Here is a 19018-nt window from a genome sequence, read left to right as displayed (position 1 = left end):
TCAGCATCTTTGCTGTCATGTGTGATTCAATGCTTCTGGACTTTGTCAGCAAAAAATAAATCACGGGTCTGAAAAACTTAATGCTATTTCTCAGACATGGCAAGGATATATGCACAAAAGTGGCTTCAGATCTGATTTATTAAGATCTGTTTTTGTCTCCAGAGGATGACTGGAACACATGCATTTTTATTTTTTTTCCTCCAAAATGCTCATTTATGGAAGAACATGTTTCAGCACCTAAATGATTATTCTATGCTTGTCAGTTTTAGATTGCAGCACCAGTTACGTTAATGATTTCTGAGGTGATGCTGATGCCTCTGAGGCTGCCGGGCAGAATTGCTAGCATAAAACTAATGAGTATCCCAGCACAACCCTGCACTGTTAGATGAAGGGGAGGGGGGAAATAAATTAGAGACCTGGGTCTGGGGAAAGAATATCTGTAAAGGCACTTAATGGAGTCTAGAATAGAAAATTAATCACCCATAATGATTAGGGTTTGCAAGAATATTTGATTTAATTCCATTTATAAATATTTCCCACTCAATGATAAATGAACTCTGAGATAGCTTGCAAGCAAAATCTGAATCTGATACAGGCTTTAGAAGTGCACAGAGTAGAGAGGTATTAGACCACAGCAGCTTTTATCTTCTGTTTTCATTCTACATCTAACAGGCTTCACATAATCTTTGGGTACAAAATGATGTGGCAACACTGTAAAGTGACTGCTGGAACATATATAACCTGAAAGTGCTTGATATAATCAAAGTGAAAAATGGTAAATTAAACAGCATTAGTCTGAAGCAGCCTATTATTAAACTATTAGGAAGCTAAAGCCATTACAGTTTATTGTTTATAATTCCCCAGCCTCTAAAGTCTTATTTAGCATTTCACATTTTCCAGGTCAGTAATATGTTGAGGTTTTTTTTTTTCCTTAATACAGTCATTAACCCCTAGCTCTTCTTGTGAGGATAATTTACCATATTTTAAAGCTATGGCAATGTTTAACTTAAAAGTAACTATCAAGCAAACAAAAAGGAGGCAATAAAGCTCTAGTACACTTTGGCTTTTGAGTGCACAGGTTAATGAGAAATCATTTTATAATTTGTGTCACAAATTTCTGCAATTCAGTGTAGTATGTTATGCAGCCAGTGAAACTGCATGGTCATACTCATTCTTTCTGGCTTTAAAATCTCTGCATGCATGAAATGGTTTTAGAATAAAGATGATAATTTTTCCAAATATGGAAATAAATTAATAATAATACAAATGGCATAAATTCAGATCTGGGTAATAATTCCGAGTTTGATAGCTCTCTCTGAGATCAGCAGTTACTGATCTTGTGTAATTTTTCTTCAGAGCTGTATATTCATATCAAATGACATAGCAAGCACATGGTGGTTTATGCCTATATTTGAGGGTTGCAAAAGGAAAAAAAAGAGAAAGTGAGAAAATGTGTAGTAAAGTGATATATTATAAAAATATAGATTAGATATTAAATCTATTTTTGAAAAACACATCAGCTTAAAACTTACACACTACTGTTATAATAGCACTGAGAAAATGAGGAATACAAAACATAGAAATAATACATTCATTTCCCTGGGGGTGAGGGGTGGTGGACCAGTAAAATATTTTATTTTCAAATTGGAGTGAAAACAGGAAAAAAAAATCAACACTTTCTATGAAATAATATTGCAAAAATTACAAGGGTTTTTTTGGTTTTGACTTTTAAATTTATCACATTTCTTGCACTTTCCTAGTTTTCTTCTAAAAGAATAGCTGGGATATATCCTTTCTTTTCAATTTGACAGGAAAGTTAATTTCAACCAAAATTGCTGCATGAAAAGTTTGGCCATTTCACAAATATTAGAAGTTATGCAGTGAAATGCCTGAGAAATATTAGAAATCTCTCTCTCATTTAATCAGATAGTGATTTGGTTTACCTATTCAGATATTTTGTATTAAAATTATATTTTCACCATGTTACAATAATTATGAAGCTAAGAATACTTTTTAAAAAATATCAGGTGTTTGGGTTTTGGTGGGGTTTTTTTGTTTGGTTGGTTTTGGTTTTGGGTTTTTTGTAGCATTCTTTTTCAGTTAAAAGTAAAATGCTCATAGGCCTCTGCTCTGGCTTTTGGGTATCCTGCATTTGGCTTGAGACAAAATTACCTAAAGACTGACATCTTTTGAGGTCAATCTGTATTGAACATTTTAAGAAATGCATATTTTTTGTTCCATTATTCCTTTCTAGTGTGCATATCAGTGCTTCTTTATTCAAGCATTTAAGTACAGGTAAACGTAAGCTCATGTGATATATCGCTTTTGTGAAAGATAACTGCAATGGATTCTTATCTGGGTGGCACTTCATGAGTCAGCAGAGCCCACCAAAAATAACAAGGAAGAGGGCAGATGTTTAAATGACACAGGGGCAAGGCAAGCAGTAGGAAAGTGAATGGTACTCAGTGGTATGGGGATGTGAATGAGCAGAAAATTTGAAAGTACTCAGGTGAAATTTGGAGACAGTTTAAAATAAGATCATGATTCACAGCTTGTAGGTTTTACCTTTGACTTCAGTTCATGCTAGCTTTTGAAAGGCTATTTAATAATCTAAGACTTATGGAAGAGAAGATTCTTGTAGAAAAAGTGATGGTAATCATAGGGAACGCACAAGGAAAGTTAATTCTGGATCAAAAGAAATAAAGAAAGAATCACTAAATCTAAATTTATCTTACATATGTTTACCTGTATAGTTCAACATCTGGTACCAAGTGGTCATTTGGCTTTCAACATAATCAAAGAGGTAATAGGTAGTTCATTCTAAGTATCTGTATATGTGAGGTAAGTCTCAAAGTACCTTTTAGAAGTTCTCCACAGACAAAATTTAGATGACTGATGATGATACAAAACTGGGAGGAGTAACTGAAAAAACTGTGTTGTGCTACCATCCAGAGGGACCTCTGCGACCTGGAGAAATGGGCATGAAGCTCAGCAAAGGGAAATGCCAAGTCCTACACCCGTGGAGGAGCAACCCTATATACTGGTACATGCTGGGGGCTGCCCAGCTGGAAAGCAGCTTGGCAGAAAAAGACCTGGGAGTCCTGGTGGACACCAAGTTGAACATGAGGCAGAATTAGAAGGAGTGTTTTTAAAAGTGAGAGTTTTTATAAATTTTGTCAGTTTTATCTCCAGTACCAAAAGTTCCTGCTATATTAAGTCCTCCTGTTTCCATCAGCTACTGAAGAATTAGTTACCAATACACATACATTTAGATATGTGATGATTTACTTGTGATTCTTCACACTCTGCCAACTGATAACTTTACCTTGCAGTCCTTATCCAGTCCTGTCACAGTTGAATGCAGCCATCTATAAGATTATGTGGAGGAAATAGAGTCTTAGCAGAATAAAGGAAGAGAGCTCAAAGATAGTCCTACCTAAAAAGCGATTGGAAAAGTAAAACTAGTAATGCTCTGAAGGAATAAAGGGAGCTTACCTTGAATTTCATTTGCTTCAACTCTTCCTTATATAATGATAAATCACTGTTTATGCTTTGGGTTGACAGCTGAGTGAGAGTGTGTCATATATGGCAAACACGTAAAAAGTTTTGTGCAATAGAAAAAGTTTGCTGTCTTGCAAGTAGCAGGTTCCTTGGAAATACAATCCTGACAGGAATGCATGTAGGAAATCCTGTATGATATATATTGTATCTTTGAACATCTCTTACATGAAAGTTCTATTAAATAAACCCAGTAAGATTCTATATGCATATTTTAACATCATGTAGACCAGAAGCTTAAACTTTTTTTTTTTAAGCCATGTTATGAAATTCAAATAGTGGGGATAGAATTTTTTATGGCTTGTCAAAAAGTGCTTACAAAATCCTCTAGAAAAATAATCAAAATAATAGAAGTGCACTGCGAGAGGTCACTTTGCAGTATGTAATCTTAGTTTATTGTTTTTCAAATTTATTTATTTGTTTATTAAGAATCACTAGGATCAATATATTTTTTATTTTAAGAAGCAAAGTAAGTACTTATACATATATACTACAACATAGAACCATTACTGAGTTAGAAAGCATCTTTGACATAAATAATATTTGAGAGCATCGGAGAGGTTAGATATTAAATAACATCAAGAATCAAGAATCTGTGCCAGACAACTTATGTTAAAATTATTAACAAATATAACAAAGGAATTCCTGAGAACACTTTACACTGTATAAATCAGTCTGAAGCAATAGTTGTATATCAGGTTTTACGTGGTGAATTAGTTGCATACAGTGAATCAACGTATTTATGCTAGGATGTTACAGTTCTTTGTCAGCTTCTCAGTGGTGAGTCTGTGAAATATCGGTGGTCCTCACAGAGGCTTTTTGTATCTAGAGATCTCAGATACAGCACTCACAGATAACTCAGGAAAAGGATTTAATTGCATAATCTTAACGCTTTATGTTATTAAATGTTATTTGCTTCAGGAGAATGTTCTGGTTTATTTAATGCATGCACACACAAAAATGCTGTCTTCTTTATGTATATATATATGTGTGTGTGTGTATATATGTATATACACTCAGGAGACAACATTTCTTCTGTTCCATGGTCACAGTTTGAGCTGTTGGTGTATTTCCACCTGTATGTAAGTAATGGCACTCAGAATATAGCAGAAGAATACCCACAGGAGTAAAAATTTGCAGAATCTCGCTCTAATAAAGGGATATAGTTTTTGATCTCCAGCCTAATTAGGCCCAAATAATTCTGTAGTAGGAATGAAGTCCTAGTTTTGCAAATGAAGTAAATATGTTAATAGTTTTAACCATATGGAAATCTCATCAGTTTCTATGACAATATATACACACTTTAAATTTCTTTCACTTGCATCCTTTCTGGAAGACAGTTTATTCAACTGTGAGACTTGTTATCCTTAATTAAAGATAAATTCATATGCTCTGATTAACAGCTACTTTGACGTCTGTACATCTAAAGCAAGCTTAGATCTATGTCGGCATGGAAATATTCTTATGGGAAACACCGATTCCACCCTATTCCAGCTGAGTTGTGTCCTAATTTCCTGGTCATTCCACTAAGCCATTGGGAACTGCCTAGTAAGTCAATTCTTCAAAGGTTGGCATCGCCTTGTGAGAAAACAACCCTTTGAACTTTTGCTTAATAAAGAAAGGGGGATGCAAAACATTAGAACATTTGTAAAGCTACTGAAAAAGATGCACTACTATAAAACTGAAACTTTATGATAGGAGTGGACCTAGGAGAAAGTGCATTACTAGTAAATGTGGGATGGGATGGTAATGAAGTTTGAGCTAGGTCATGTTTTTCTTTTAATTAACAGAGAGTGCAATGGAAGTAATTCTAAACTAATTTTATGGAAAGATATTTATTCAATTTGTTTAAAATGTTTCCTAGCAAGGAGGTGGACACAGGAAATCCACTATATTCATACTGCCCTGCAGGCTTCCCAGAAAGACTCCTGGTATCTTTGAATTCACCCTGTAGTTAGTGAGCAACTAAGTTATTTTCTTAGCTGTTACATTACTGTTATATATGGCAATGGGTTACCTATACAACGAGATTTTGGAATTCAGATCTGAATTATACAGTGATTTTAATTTCTCAGATGCTCTCTTTTCACATACACTGTTATCTGAATTCTCTGAGATTTAAGTCCTGTGGTTGCAAACAGCAATAACTGTGTGATAACTGAATGGTGGGAGATGAGAGAGGGCATCACAAAGGGCATGATGAATGGTGAAAAATATGCTATACAATAATTTTCTCTCAATGCAAGAACCAGCAAAATGTAATTCAGTTGAAAGCTTACAACAAGAATAAACACACGATTGCATAGCTGAACAGTGAAATTTACTTTTGAAATATAATGAAGCCAAGAAGTTACTAAAACTTTAAAAAATAAGACACATTTAAATGACATATAATATCCAGCACTTCATAGGCTAACAAATAAAGCTGCAAATTCTTCTTTAACTGTCAGGAAAAGATTCCTTAACAATCCTCTAAAGCATCTTTACTCAGCTGTGGTCAAAAAATATGAGAGTAAATGGACCATATTGCCTATTCTAAGTGCTTCAGTGAAATTACAGTTTGTTATTTGGGATTTCTGGTTTTAGAAATTAGCTAGCACAGCATATTTCTTCTGCAGTTTTATTCTCTTTCCAAACTCCATGTAAAAGGGCCATCAACTATGCTTACTAAACTTAAAATAATGACAGTCACCTTACATTAGGTGTTACAGAAAACACTATAATAAAAAAAATAATTTAGAAACAGTGTCTCATCTCAGACAATTTCAATACATTTTGCTTAAGCAGCAATCTGAAATGCACATAGCTCACTTTTCTAACCTCAGTGAAATATATTTCCAGACTGGTACCTTTCAGCAAACAACAGCCACAGCCATGCATCAACACCTGAACTTCAGTTTAAAGTCTGCTAGAATAACTGAAAATACAACCAGCTCACACCATAAGGATTCAGATCAGTCCCCACATCTCAATTTCTTCCTAATCAAAGTGAACAATTTTTTCTCATTGATTCTGCTATATCTCTGAAAATACCTACTAGTAAGAAATAGTCTTATGCATTCACTAAACCAAAATCTTAGCAGCTTTAGACCTTAATTAGAAAGACAGTAAGTTTTTTAAAAAAGCCTGGTTTAATTAGATAGGTCATGAGTATTCAGATTGAGTAATGTATTCTTCTACAGTCCTTGTCCGGGTTGGGTCAGAGTTTTGTGCTGTGGAAGCAAATTAATGTTTCATAAAGCTATAGGAGACTAAGAAATTAGTCACCGGATCACCAGCTCGGCTACCTGCCCTGAAAAATCTCTGATTACCTACTCTGCCTGCTCTCATTTGCTTTATCAGGGCCCAAGACGGAATTTGCCCTTAGAATTTCTTTAAGGTAGAAAGGAATTATTCACAGAAGAGTCCTTAAGCTGTGCTTGGCTGTGAACAAATAGGAGTGGGGAAAGGCTCATTCTTACAATTATGAATCGCTCCTCTTATATTTCAACCTGTAATGGTTGACTTTTGATTTATCTGTACAGAATAGCTGGTGTTTTAGAGCACACACCTAGAAACGCCTAGACCATTCTGTCTGATCTCACAGTTATAAGCAAATCTATCAAGGAATATAGCGTGGATAAAATAATTGTTCTTTCCAAGCACAATTGCAAAACTTCCAGTGACTTTCAGACTCATGATTTAAGTCAGGATGGTGAGTTCATGCAAACATGTGTGGATACACATTAATGTGCACACACAAAACTCTATATTTTTCATCTTGACTAACTCTGTATTTTACGTTATGTTAACGAGTTGAGGAAAGGAGGGGAGAGAAGGGTGACTCTCATGCAAGTGGTAGCTGCTGCCTATGAGAACTCTCTGTAATACTGTTGGAGCTTGCATGTGTAAGGCCATGAGAGCAATATGAGAAAAACAGCATGAGAACAGTAAAGAAAAATTACAGCCACAGAGTCTCTGGGAAAACAGTGCCTCAGTGGCCTAAGTGAAAGGGTTACAGTGCTGTAAATAGCAAGTCCTTAACATTGCTAAGGCTGAGACACTGAGGCACCTAGGGCGCCGTGAAACAAATTCCATGTACAAAGTAACAGCAAGTGCTTTGCTCCACTGTTATTGGAACCTCACAGCAATCACTTTGTCAGGGATAGGGAGGAATTAGAATTGTACAAACTTATTGGCTCCATTCTGCAGAGATCTGCAGAAGGTCTGTAGCTTTTCCACTCACATCAAAAGACTCACGGAACATCAACAAATGGCCCATGAGCAGACAAAGAACATGTGTTTCTCTCTACTGAGGGAGCTTGCTTTCTCAGTGAAATTCCAGATAATCAATTCTTGTATGTCCCAGAGGAGAGAAAAGCTTTTATTGCTAGAATCACAACAAATTAACCATGGAGCAAATATGTACTATGTTGTGAAGGAATGTTCTTGTGCTCACTGACCAGCACTGGAAAACAAAGAACAGCGAGTGTGACTTAGTGATGTCAAATAGGAGATACTACATCTGGCTAAAAACTGTTTTTTGGAAGAGTCTCATTTTACTTACGCTACGTGCAAGACCTCAAGATTCAATTGCATTGCCAAGAACAGCACCTTCATCTAAGTCCCAGCACATTGAGCCTAGTCAACACTGTCTGAACCTAGGCAGTTCCCTGACTGCCTTCCAACGCATTTGAACATCATGAGAAGGAGCTCAGATATGACGATCCATTACAGATCAGTGTTATGTCTTCTTTCTTCTCCCCTGTACACCCATTCTTTCCCTTGCAAACATATCTTCATGTGTGTAACCCTGCAGGGGTGTTGCACTGCAAGATACCCACTTAGCTCAGGCACTGCTGAAAACATAAAGAAGAAATATTTTTCCCTAGCCTGCTTTCTATGAAATAAGCAACTGAAATGAAGACCATCATAACTTCAAGGTTATTTCCACATTTAAATGTTGAAGAATCAAATACGCAAATAGATTAACAAGCATATTTGGTGGAAATTTTTATATATACACACTCATAAAGGTACAGATTCATCCTATCAAACCTTATTTATTCACGTTGGGAGATCAGTAACCTGGCATCCCTCTGTTCTTAGGCAGAGCTTGTTCCCATATTCTTAAAAAGGTTGCTGTTTCTATAGAAGCTATCATTCATATATACAATTTGATGAAATTTTCATTTGTGTGACTCAACATTGTGGTAAGAAGTAGAACTAAAAGTCAGGTAAACTGGTGCACAGAAGGCTGAAGAGACCGCCTCTGGCCCCCGTAAAACCAAAGTTTACGCATCCTCCTGCAATCCAGTGATCTGACATAAGACCTGAAATGTCTTGTCCTGAGCTCTAATAACTAGCAGAGGCAAACGGTCAGACTCCTTTTTCAGGGGGCAGCATTTGTAACACATTCAACCTAAAGTGACAGGGACACAAGAGAAACATAATACCACTGAGACTGACTCAGGTAGTCTGTGAACAAGTTATCTGAAATTGATTGTCACGAAAGTCTGTAGTCTCATTCATCATCTACTCATCAGGGGCTATCATGGGAGTCTCAGTGAAAGAAATAATCAACAAGGATGTTTAAAGGATGCAATTCTCTTTCTCAGTTCAGGCTTTGGCACAGTAAGAGTTGCTAATGGGTAGAAGATATGTTTTGAGAGATTACACGCGTCTTAAACTACTTTTCTAAGTGGCCAGATCCAAAGATGTCTTGAGATGTTATTTCTGGATTTATTTTTTTTAAGTAATTGTCTTCACCCCTAAGTTGAAATCAAACTTCGAACTAGAAAGGGTATAGAGAATCTCAAATGTAAAAATCCCTTTCATTGTTGCTGGATTGAAATACATATATATTTCATAAATAATGGGAGAACAGAAAGTGTCAGATGAAGATATTTGTCACTAAGTATCTCTGATTATTACTGGGTTTTTCAGGTCAGTTTTCAGTTCAATTTGAGGTATCCTTTACGTCTAGAATTTACAGGGAATATAGAATATGAATGCCTCATAAGAGACAATATATAACACAGGAAAAAAACTAATATTGGAGATACCACTGTCATATTAAGCACTTCTTTAAAAATCTTTCCATACTGGTTTTCTCTCTCTGCCCCAGAATCCCCCTAAAAGCAAATCAGTTTAAGAATACTTTTTTCCTTGACATGCTATAAAACCCAAAGCAAAGCAAAACACATAGAAAGGTCCTTTTTCATATATTAAGCGTGAAAAGACAGAGAAATATTAAAACAACTGAGAATATGTACATTCATTCTTTCTTTCACAGAAAGAGAAGATTCCCTCATGAATTGTTTTACTGTTGGAAGACCGTGTTATCCTTACAGTCTGACAACTAATGTCACTGTGCACCAAGTTAATCTATCTTTATATAATGCCAAACAATCAGCATTAGGAAAAAAAGAATATCATGTAGCAAGTGACAAAGCAACAAATCAGACAGCTACTGATGATTAATTTTTGCCTAGAGTTTCCCAAAGGTGGTCTGTGAGAAAAGAGGAAAAAGGTTCAAGTTCTAGCATTCTTATAGATTAAAAAAAAAAAAAAAGTTAATAAATGAGTAAATAAAAATCAATAAATTTAATTATTTCTTGTATTGGTTTGTAAAATGGACTATACTTTTCACTACTTAATTCTCATTGATCTGCTAAGGAATAGGAAAAGGGAAAGAAGTAATCAACCAAGATGATTCCCGGCACAGCTCCTTTTCTCAATCTGGAATTGCAGCTTCTGTCTGCCAAAGGATCAGGCTTAGGAATTATGCATTAGCAATCTGGTCTTGAAAATCTCAATGTAAATATTATAGAAGAGAGTATTTTGTGCTCAAACAGGGTTTGTTTTCTTCTGAAACATGCCTGGGGTCATTAGCAGCCTGTGTCATTAAGCTCATCCATCACATCTAAAACCTTAATGTTATTCTCAGAGAAATTGCTTTCTGAATGCTATTTGGAACAAACTTCAACTCCTAATTGTTTAGGAGGAGCTCTGAATCCAAGTATCCATTCATTCAGATGTCCCAAATGATGAATATGCTAATGAAGAACAAATAGGGAAAGAATCTTGAAGTCAACATAACATGTCCTTACACAGATTTCACGTTATCACCACAAGCCTGTGCAGGGGTAGAATAATGCTGACATTCAAAATTAGCTTGTCTGCTTATTACAAACTTGTACTTGCCACTTTGCAGATCTTCCCTAAGACAAGAAATTTAGTTCAGTAAGTTAAAGCAAATTGAGTACTCGGCATGAGTACTCCTCCATATAGCTGTAGATGCATAGCTTACTTAGTCATTTGAACTCTCGCCTGTGTACTCTCACTACGCAAATGAGAGGACCTAATCAGTTTTTAACTAAAATCACTGAAATGAAGGGGGTCTACATGAAGTATGCTTAGAAACTGCAGAATTCAAGAATCGAAAAAGAACACGAAGTCCTGGGGGTAGAAGTGCTAACAGGAAACTTCAGAGGGAAACTGAGGATCTATGTGTAGCCTTACTTTTGTGCTCCACAGGAGTCCAAGAAGACAAACAGTATGCAGTGGTAATGATATATTCACCTTAATTTAAAGTCTCACTACAGTGTACCAAAACGTGCTTGAACTTGATAATAGGAGTAAAAAGTTTCTTGAAATGTAAGAGATAGTAATATCTTAAACCCATCAAATTAACTATAATAGAGATTAGGTGAAATGAGTGGTCCTTTCACTCATAACTGTTCAGAAAAAAAATCTGAACAACTCTACTGTATTCCTTCATTTTTAGTGAAAAATGGAATTGAGACTATTACCAAATATACATACTTTACTAAGTAAATAGCATAAATTGTTGAGGAGCTCAAATACTGTTAAAAAAGCAATGGGGTTATGTAAAAGTAATCGAGTTGAGTTTGCAAATTTAGCAAACTATTTTAAGTCTTACCAAGTAATCATGTCTTCTTAATTAATTCCATAAATTCCTGTCACAAAATTGTGGTTTTTTCCCAAATGATCTTGTCAGTGCAGAATAAAATTTACTAAAAGTACCAAAATGATGAATGTTTTGAATACTGATCATTGTTTAACCCAGAACTGCTTTCTATAATGATTATAATTTAACAAGAGTCACGAAATCTTGTTAAAGGTCTCAGTGGTCTGCAAAGGCAGAAGACTTAGAAGGTCACTGGAAACACTCTAATTATACATGGTCCTCTTCATTCCAGTTGGACTTGAAGATAATAGCTTCAGTAACTAAGTAGAGCCTTAGGATCATATTGAGTTTAATATCAATACCTCATTGCTTTAAAAACCCAGTTCTAAATTTAACTTTCATACTAATCAAACAATACACCTTGATGCAACTTTTCAAGGTTTTTTAGTTATATTAAATAATCACCATACAATTAAAATCTTCATAATTTTTTTTTCAATTTGTACAAGAAGTGCAAAAACAATAATTAAAAATCCTTGCACTTTTGTACAGTGGAGGTATTAAAAATTCACAGAATCACAGACTGGGCGAGATTGGAAGGGACCTCTGGAGGTCATATTTTCTAACCCCCCTGCTCAAACAGGGCATCTAGAACAGGCTGCCCAGGAGCATGTCTGGATGGCTTTTGAATATCTCCAAGGAGGAAGACGTAACGACCTCTCTGGGAAACCTGTTCCAGTCTTTGACCACCCTCACAGTAAAAAAGTGTTTCCCGATGCTCAGATGGAACCCCCTCTGTTTCAGTTTGTGCCCATTGCCTCTGGTCCTGTCACTGGGCACCACTGAAAAGAGCCTGGCTCCCTCACCTTTGCATCTTCCCTTCAGGCATCTGTACGTATCGATGTCGTGCCCCTGAGCCTTCTCTTCAGGGAGAAGTCACAGCTCTGTCGGCCTTTCCTCATATGCTCCAGATCCTTAATCATCTTCATGGCCCTTTGCTGGACTCTCTACAATATATCCATGTCTCTCCTGTACTGGGGAGCCCAAAACTGGACCCAGTACTCCTGGTGTGGTCTCTCCAGCGCTGAGTAGGGGGAAGGATGGCCTCCCTCAGCCTGCTGGCAACACTCCTCCTAATGCAGCCCAGGATGCGTTTAGTCTTCCCTGACACAGGGGCACACTGCTGGCTCGTTTGCAACTTGGTGTCCACCAGGACCCCCAGGTCCTTTTCTGTCAAGCTGTTTTCCAGCCAGTCAGCATGTAAGTTAACAGGGAAGTGTTTACAACTTCTATGTTATCTTTGAACATCTGCCTAAAACCTTGTTAAAACATCATTACACATAAAAATATGAAGCTATTAATAAAACTATTTTGACACGGTGTCCAAGTTGAATAAACAATGAAATTATGCTCATTTGACCATTGGAAGGAACATTTTAAAGCAGAGATAAAATCTGAAAATAAGTTTGCAGGAAGTCATATCTCTGCTGCTGCATTTCTTTCAGAGTATGTGTGTGAGAAAAGCTTTAAACTCTTCTTGTGTTTACCTTTTCATCTTCAAACTTTCTCATTTGACTTGATTTTATTCTTTTACCCTTTACATTATAGCAGTGACTTTTTTTTTTTTTTGTTCCAGTAGTGGCTTTCTGATAATTTAGCAATTCCTTTCAATGAATTATGAGATAAATTGACCTGGAAGCAAGCAACTCTCTGATCTATTATTCTATTCCTTAACAATTTCTAATCACTTTAGTGGCATCTTCCTGCTTGAACCTAAGCAATGTTTTTTATTTCTTTCTTCTTTTTACTGAGTGTGCAGATTTATTTGAAGAAGTGAAAGATTTCCCATTCAGAATATTTTTTTTACAAGTATTGCTCTTGTATAGAGAAAAGAAGACAAATCAAGACAAATTCTCTTGATCATGAACAAATTTATCTATTAGTGCTCAGCAAAAATCTTTTCTCCTCATAACTCCTTTTTGTGTAGACAAGTTCGAGCTACTCAGAACTAGAAATAGAGATCAAAAAGAATGGGATAACTGGAGAACAACTGAAATTACAAAAAAAAGAATGTACAAACAAAATCAGATTTTCCAATATTTCATTGAATAATTTAGCTTTGATCACTAACCAGGAATACGGGAGTTCATTTATAGAATAATCTGGGCGGAAGTACCAAGTGAAAAAACAATGTTGCCAAATCTGTTATTTCTTTCTTTCCTTAAAATCTCTTTGGATAATAAAAAGGTCTTTTTTAATGTCATGGATGAAATTATGTCGTCCACAATATGAACACTGCAGTCATTTATTTTCCTCTTTTTAATATAAGTATCATTGCCTGTGATATCAGGTAACAAAATTGTTGTCAGAGCTAAAACCTGTTGGCCATGTTTGTGGTAAGCTTTTGTTTTTAAAGAGACTTTTGCCATAGCATTTTGATGTCACAGAAAATTCAGTTGATAACATCACCGAGCACAATAGGATCTGTCTATTCCCATACTAAACTCTGGGACAGTGTAAAACCATTGCTACCTGATGGTCGATGCTTTGAATGAAGATGTCTGAAATTGAGTGTAATGTTTGGCAGTGACTTGTCTGGAAACCACAGGCAGTCACCAGTGCCCCGTAGCCTGGTTTATCCACCTGTCAAACAGGATTATTATTTACTTCCTCAAAGGCTCAGTAAGGCTTAATGAATACATATAACAAGCCTTAGGAGCTCCAGGTGATCATCCCTGTACAGGAAAGTAAAGTGTTGCTATGATGCAGACTATGGGAAACGCAAGAAGGCCCCGTGCCAGAGCAGGGCAGTTACACTGGGAACTGCCAAACCAGACCAGAAGCCAAAGTCAACTCTCACCAGAGTTTTTTATGCCTGGACTTCACTGCCAGAAGCCCAGTTCCCTAGCTTTACCAGGATTACAGCTCTCTACCTTTCCCTCCCCAGCCTCACATCTCCTCTGTCCTTCAGGTGTCTGCCCCACCCCGAATGCTAACTGGTGAGAGCTGATGATGTTCTCCCTCTGGTTAAAACCCTTGCGGTAGTATGTTAGAGAGAAAATATTCTCCCATGGAAGTTTTAGTCTGATTCCTGTAGGAGAATTTCAATGCTATTTTGTCTAAATCCTGTTGTTCCCAGATCATGCTTTTCCTGTCCTCTTGTGGGCAGCTCCTCCTCTCATTGCATGGAATAAAACATATTTGCCAAGGACCTATTGCAGATCCTGCCCTTTAGTGGAGATTTAAGCTTGTGCTGCATTAGGAATAAAAAGAGCCGTGTAGAAGCAGAAAGTGCCATCTTTGAAGAATGATGAGATATTTCTGCACTCAGTGAGGGACATTAGAGGATTTCTGTGTAGGGATCTTCACATAAATTTCTTCTTTACTTCCAGACATTACCACCCAAAGAGATGCTCATTTCCAGTGAGTTAGCATTTCATTGTTGTGCAGTTGTTTAATGTTGCTTTCCTTTGACAAATGGTACCTTTTCAACTAAATAAAACAAGTTAAAAATGAACCATGTGAGAAACTTGTTAGCTAATATCCATGTGAAAGCTTCAAACCAGTGTGTAGAAATAAAGCTAAAGTAATGGAAACCAACTCAGGCAAGTCAAGTAAGTGAAACTGGAAATCACAACTGGAGGTGATTTGAAGATGCCTGTATACTATCGCAGATATACTATATGTTTATAAGTGTATTTATTCAAATTGTTTCTGCTCTGGTATTCATTTGACATGAGAGCCAAATCGCTGAGAGAACAAAGGTCAAATTCTGTCTTCAGACAGGCACGTTCAGTTCCTGCTTGTTTAATGAGAGATGAACTTTGAGGGCAGTGCTGCTTCCCAAGTGTTGCCAACGCAGCTGAAGTCTTGAAGTAATAGAGTCTCATGGGAGGCTTTGTTCTTCTGAAAATTTCACACAAATTTCAGCTGGGGTGATTCAGAAGCTAAAATCAATCCTGGCACAAATATCCAAGCTTATTGTCATCTTTTTGGTTATTTGTTTTGAACAGTAGACCCTAAGGATATAGTCAATACTGTTATACTGTGTGACTATACTGAACTTTTTTAACATAAGCAGGGGCTCAGCCCTGAAACTAGAAATAAGTTCATTACAGGTTGGGCTATAAACAAAATGGTGATGCTATATTTTTCATCATAACACCACTCTTTGTTTTGAACTGATGAACTGAGGAGTGAAATTTTCTCTGGCAGGAAGAATCATATTTGGGTGGGGGAAAATAACTTTATGATCTTTGAGAAACTCCTGTGTTTACTGCGGATAGCAGTATCCAAATTGTAGTTAGACAGACACGTCACACTGGTGGAATTGCTCCTGTATAAACTGTATGACTGGAAGAAACCTTTGGATATGAAGAAATGCTTATTAGGAGTGTACTCAAATCTTGAAGAGTTATTCTCTGCAGGGCCACCCTCACCAAGTGCTCTGCAGCCTCGCACAGCTCCTATGTGACAACCCACCAGCAGGACTTGGTGTTCATCCCAAGACTGCAAGCAGGAAGCTTGGGTCTCCTTCACTGCCTGGTTCTGCCAGAATTGGGAGAGAGCAAGAAGAGATTTTTTTCTTCTATGCCCTGAGTAACTCTACTGCTGGCAACAGATGGCTTTGGAGGAAACTGGCTTTTGGCATGAAGAGGTAGGAACATGAGGAAAAGGAGGATAAGGATGTATTGAGGTGGACAGAACTGGGCTTGGGCATTGTGGATGGCGTGTTGGAAAGCAATGGATATCTAGCAAAGGATGCAGGGGCAAAAGACCAGAGGAGAAAGGGGGAAAACTCCAGAACAAAAGGCACCCCTTTGTCCTCTCAGAAATAGTTGTGAAACACATAGATGTCATCGCGATAGTCATGAAAGTAACAGAAGTGGCACAGATCTTTCCTGTCTGTGTGATCATGAGATAAACATTCCTTGGAGGGTAGTGAGGGAGGAAGAAATTAATTGCAAAGGAGTAGGTTGGCTGCCTGTGCCACAAATGTGAGCATGAGTGGTCTAGGAAATATTAGATCAAAAGTTTCATCACTTGTCAGTATTTGTGTTAACTTAAACCAGGTTCTTCAAATGCAGATTTTTATATTTGAGGGCAGCCTTACATAGAGAATGGAAGTGGTATTTGACTCCAAAAAAATTAAAAGACATCTAACAGTGGGCACCCCAAGTCAGCAATTGAATAAGTCTTTACAGGAGAGGGAGCTACCATCCAGCTTGTGTCCATCATCTGTCTTACCAGTCACTACATCCATGCAAAACATTTTACATCTGGATTCAAATCCAAATTGGCAAATGACATTGAAAAAAATATTTAATAGTCTTAGAGTTGTTTTAACATAGGTCTTGCTATGATTTCAGGAGATTGTTTCTTTCTTAATTTTCTAGGTTAATGCATTCTTCTGATGACAGACTGACACTATAAAATTGATAGAACCTTTTTTTTACTTCCGTCCCACCCCCATTTCCCCAAGGGAAACCATTTCCCTAAGCCATTTATAATTACAAAAGAAAATGCATGCCAAAGGCCGACAATTTCACCATGAAGAACAGCTGCTTTAAGTCCCCTCATATTCCTCATTGGATGATGCTTCAAAAGCATATCCCTAATCTTTAAAGGCTCTTTTAAAATCAAAACACCAATTTTTGGGCATTTGAAACTGTGCAGATCCTCATTTGTATTTAAGAGAAAGATCTTCTGCCACATTGTTCACTAGTTCATCTTCATGAGCTTCAGTACTGCTTTTGGTGTATGACAGGCAGACCACCATGATTTTACTGACTTCAATGATGTGAACATGGAAACAGTTTCCCATCTGGAAAAGTGTTTGAGAAGTTTATTCATTTGCTGAAATAAGGACAAAAATCTTTCTAATCCCCAAACTGCTCTTTAAATGTTGAATAAAGAAAACAAAAAGAGGGGAGTAGACATTGGTTGAGTCAATCAAAGTATGTTGTGTCAGTCTTTTTGAATCATTTTGTTTTCATTTGATCTTTCTGTTTCTTTCTTTTATAATAGGTATGCTACAACTAGTAACAAGTAGAAACAGGATATAATTTTATACTGAATTTGAAATTTGGATTTTTCAGCAATTTCAAGCCTCCAACCAGCTGTAGTTTGTAATAATAAAATAGGAATGCAGCTTTTTAGAAAGTTAAAACATTGCAAATTTAACCTCATCTTCAAACCCACCTTCACTAACAAAAGGGATTATTTGTGAATTGTAAAGTTCGAACATATTCCTCCCTCACTTTTGTGCATGCTAGTTGTTCCCGGTCTGACTAAAGCAGCGTAGATAAAGGCAGAACTGAGTTAAAATTTAATGAGCTTTTAAAGTAATGATACAACAAGTTAATAACTGAGGTTGTTTTATCACAACCCCACTGGGAAACAAAAATTAAAAAAAATTTGTATTTTATATATTTTATTTTTCCTTAGGTTCACTATTAGCCCCAGACTACTCATAGAAAGAATACTGGTTTACCTCAATATGTCTCCTGTGTTGATTTACAGTGAGGGTGAGAAAGGGTGCCAAACAAACTCCTGGAAGAAGAAGATAGGATTGCCACAAAACTTTAAAAGAGAAATAAAAGAATAAGAAGACATGGCACCAAATAAACACTTATGAATCAGCTGATCACCAACACTACTTTGCATTTCTTTCAGAATTGATGGCTTGTCATTCTGAAAGCATTTTAATCTCCAAACTTCCTATTCCATTCTCCAAAAGGAAGGAGATGTATGGTAGCAACCAAATGCTTCATCACTTCAGTTCCTGAAAAGCAGTCAGGCATTTAAGCCAATTTTGCTCACATAGAATGTGACTGTATTACCTTCACCAGGTGTCAATGAGTACCTGAATATTAATAGTTAATTAATTTAAGTCACCTCTCCCTTCTACATGTGTAGATGACACGGCATTCATAGAGGATTGTAAAAGCAGGAAGACAGCTGAAGCCTGAAAGCTGGTAAGCAGCCCTTCTGGAGAAATTCATGAGTTCAGCTGAACGTTCTCAAAGGCTGAATTAGAAAATCACATTAGTAAGGAGAGATAGGGCAATTTGTTAAAAAATGCATGCCCCTTTTGCTTTCTCTTGACATTTATATCATACAAAGTAATTGAAACCACAGTTGGGGCAGTTAAGGTAGATCTGTGAACAGCAGTAGTTCAGCAGGTGGTAACAACACTAATTTGGAAAAGAACAGAACTGACCTCTTCACTTTTTTTTAAACTTAGGACTTAAACTTTATTGGTTTTGAGAAAGCTTCAAAGAGAATGTAAAAAACCCTCCATGATACTTTGAGAAATATAAAATTAATTCTCTTATCACTCAGATGCAGCCTTGATACTAGAGTAATGAATGCATTAGAAATACCCAGAGATCAGATTTTCTTTATGTTTCTAATCAGAGACACTTAGTTTAGGTAGCTTAGATCCACAGTTTTAGATTTGTAAAAAACAAACAGCTTATGGTTTCAGAAGGATCTCATGTAAACAAAACCAAAATGACTTTTCCTTTTGGCTCAGAAATGAAAGAG

This window comes from Grus americana, chromosome 5 (assembly GCF_028858705.1).
Source record: "Grus americana isolate bGruAme1 chromosome 5, bGruAme1.mat, whole genome shotgun sequence".
Taxonomy (NCBI): Eukaryota; Metazoa; Chordata; class Aves; order Gruiformes; family Gruidae; genus Grus; species Grus americana.
This window is presented reverse-complemented; position numbering follows the sequence as displayed.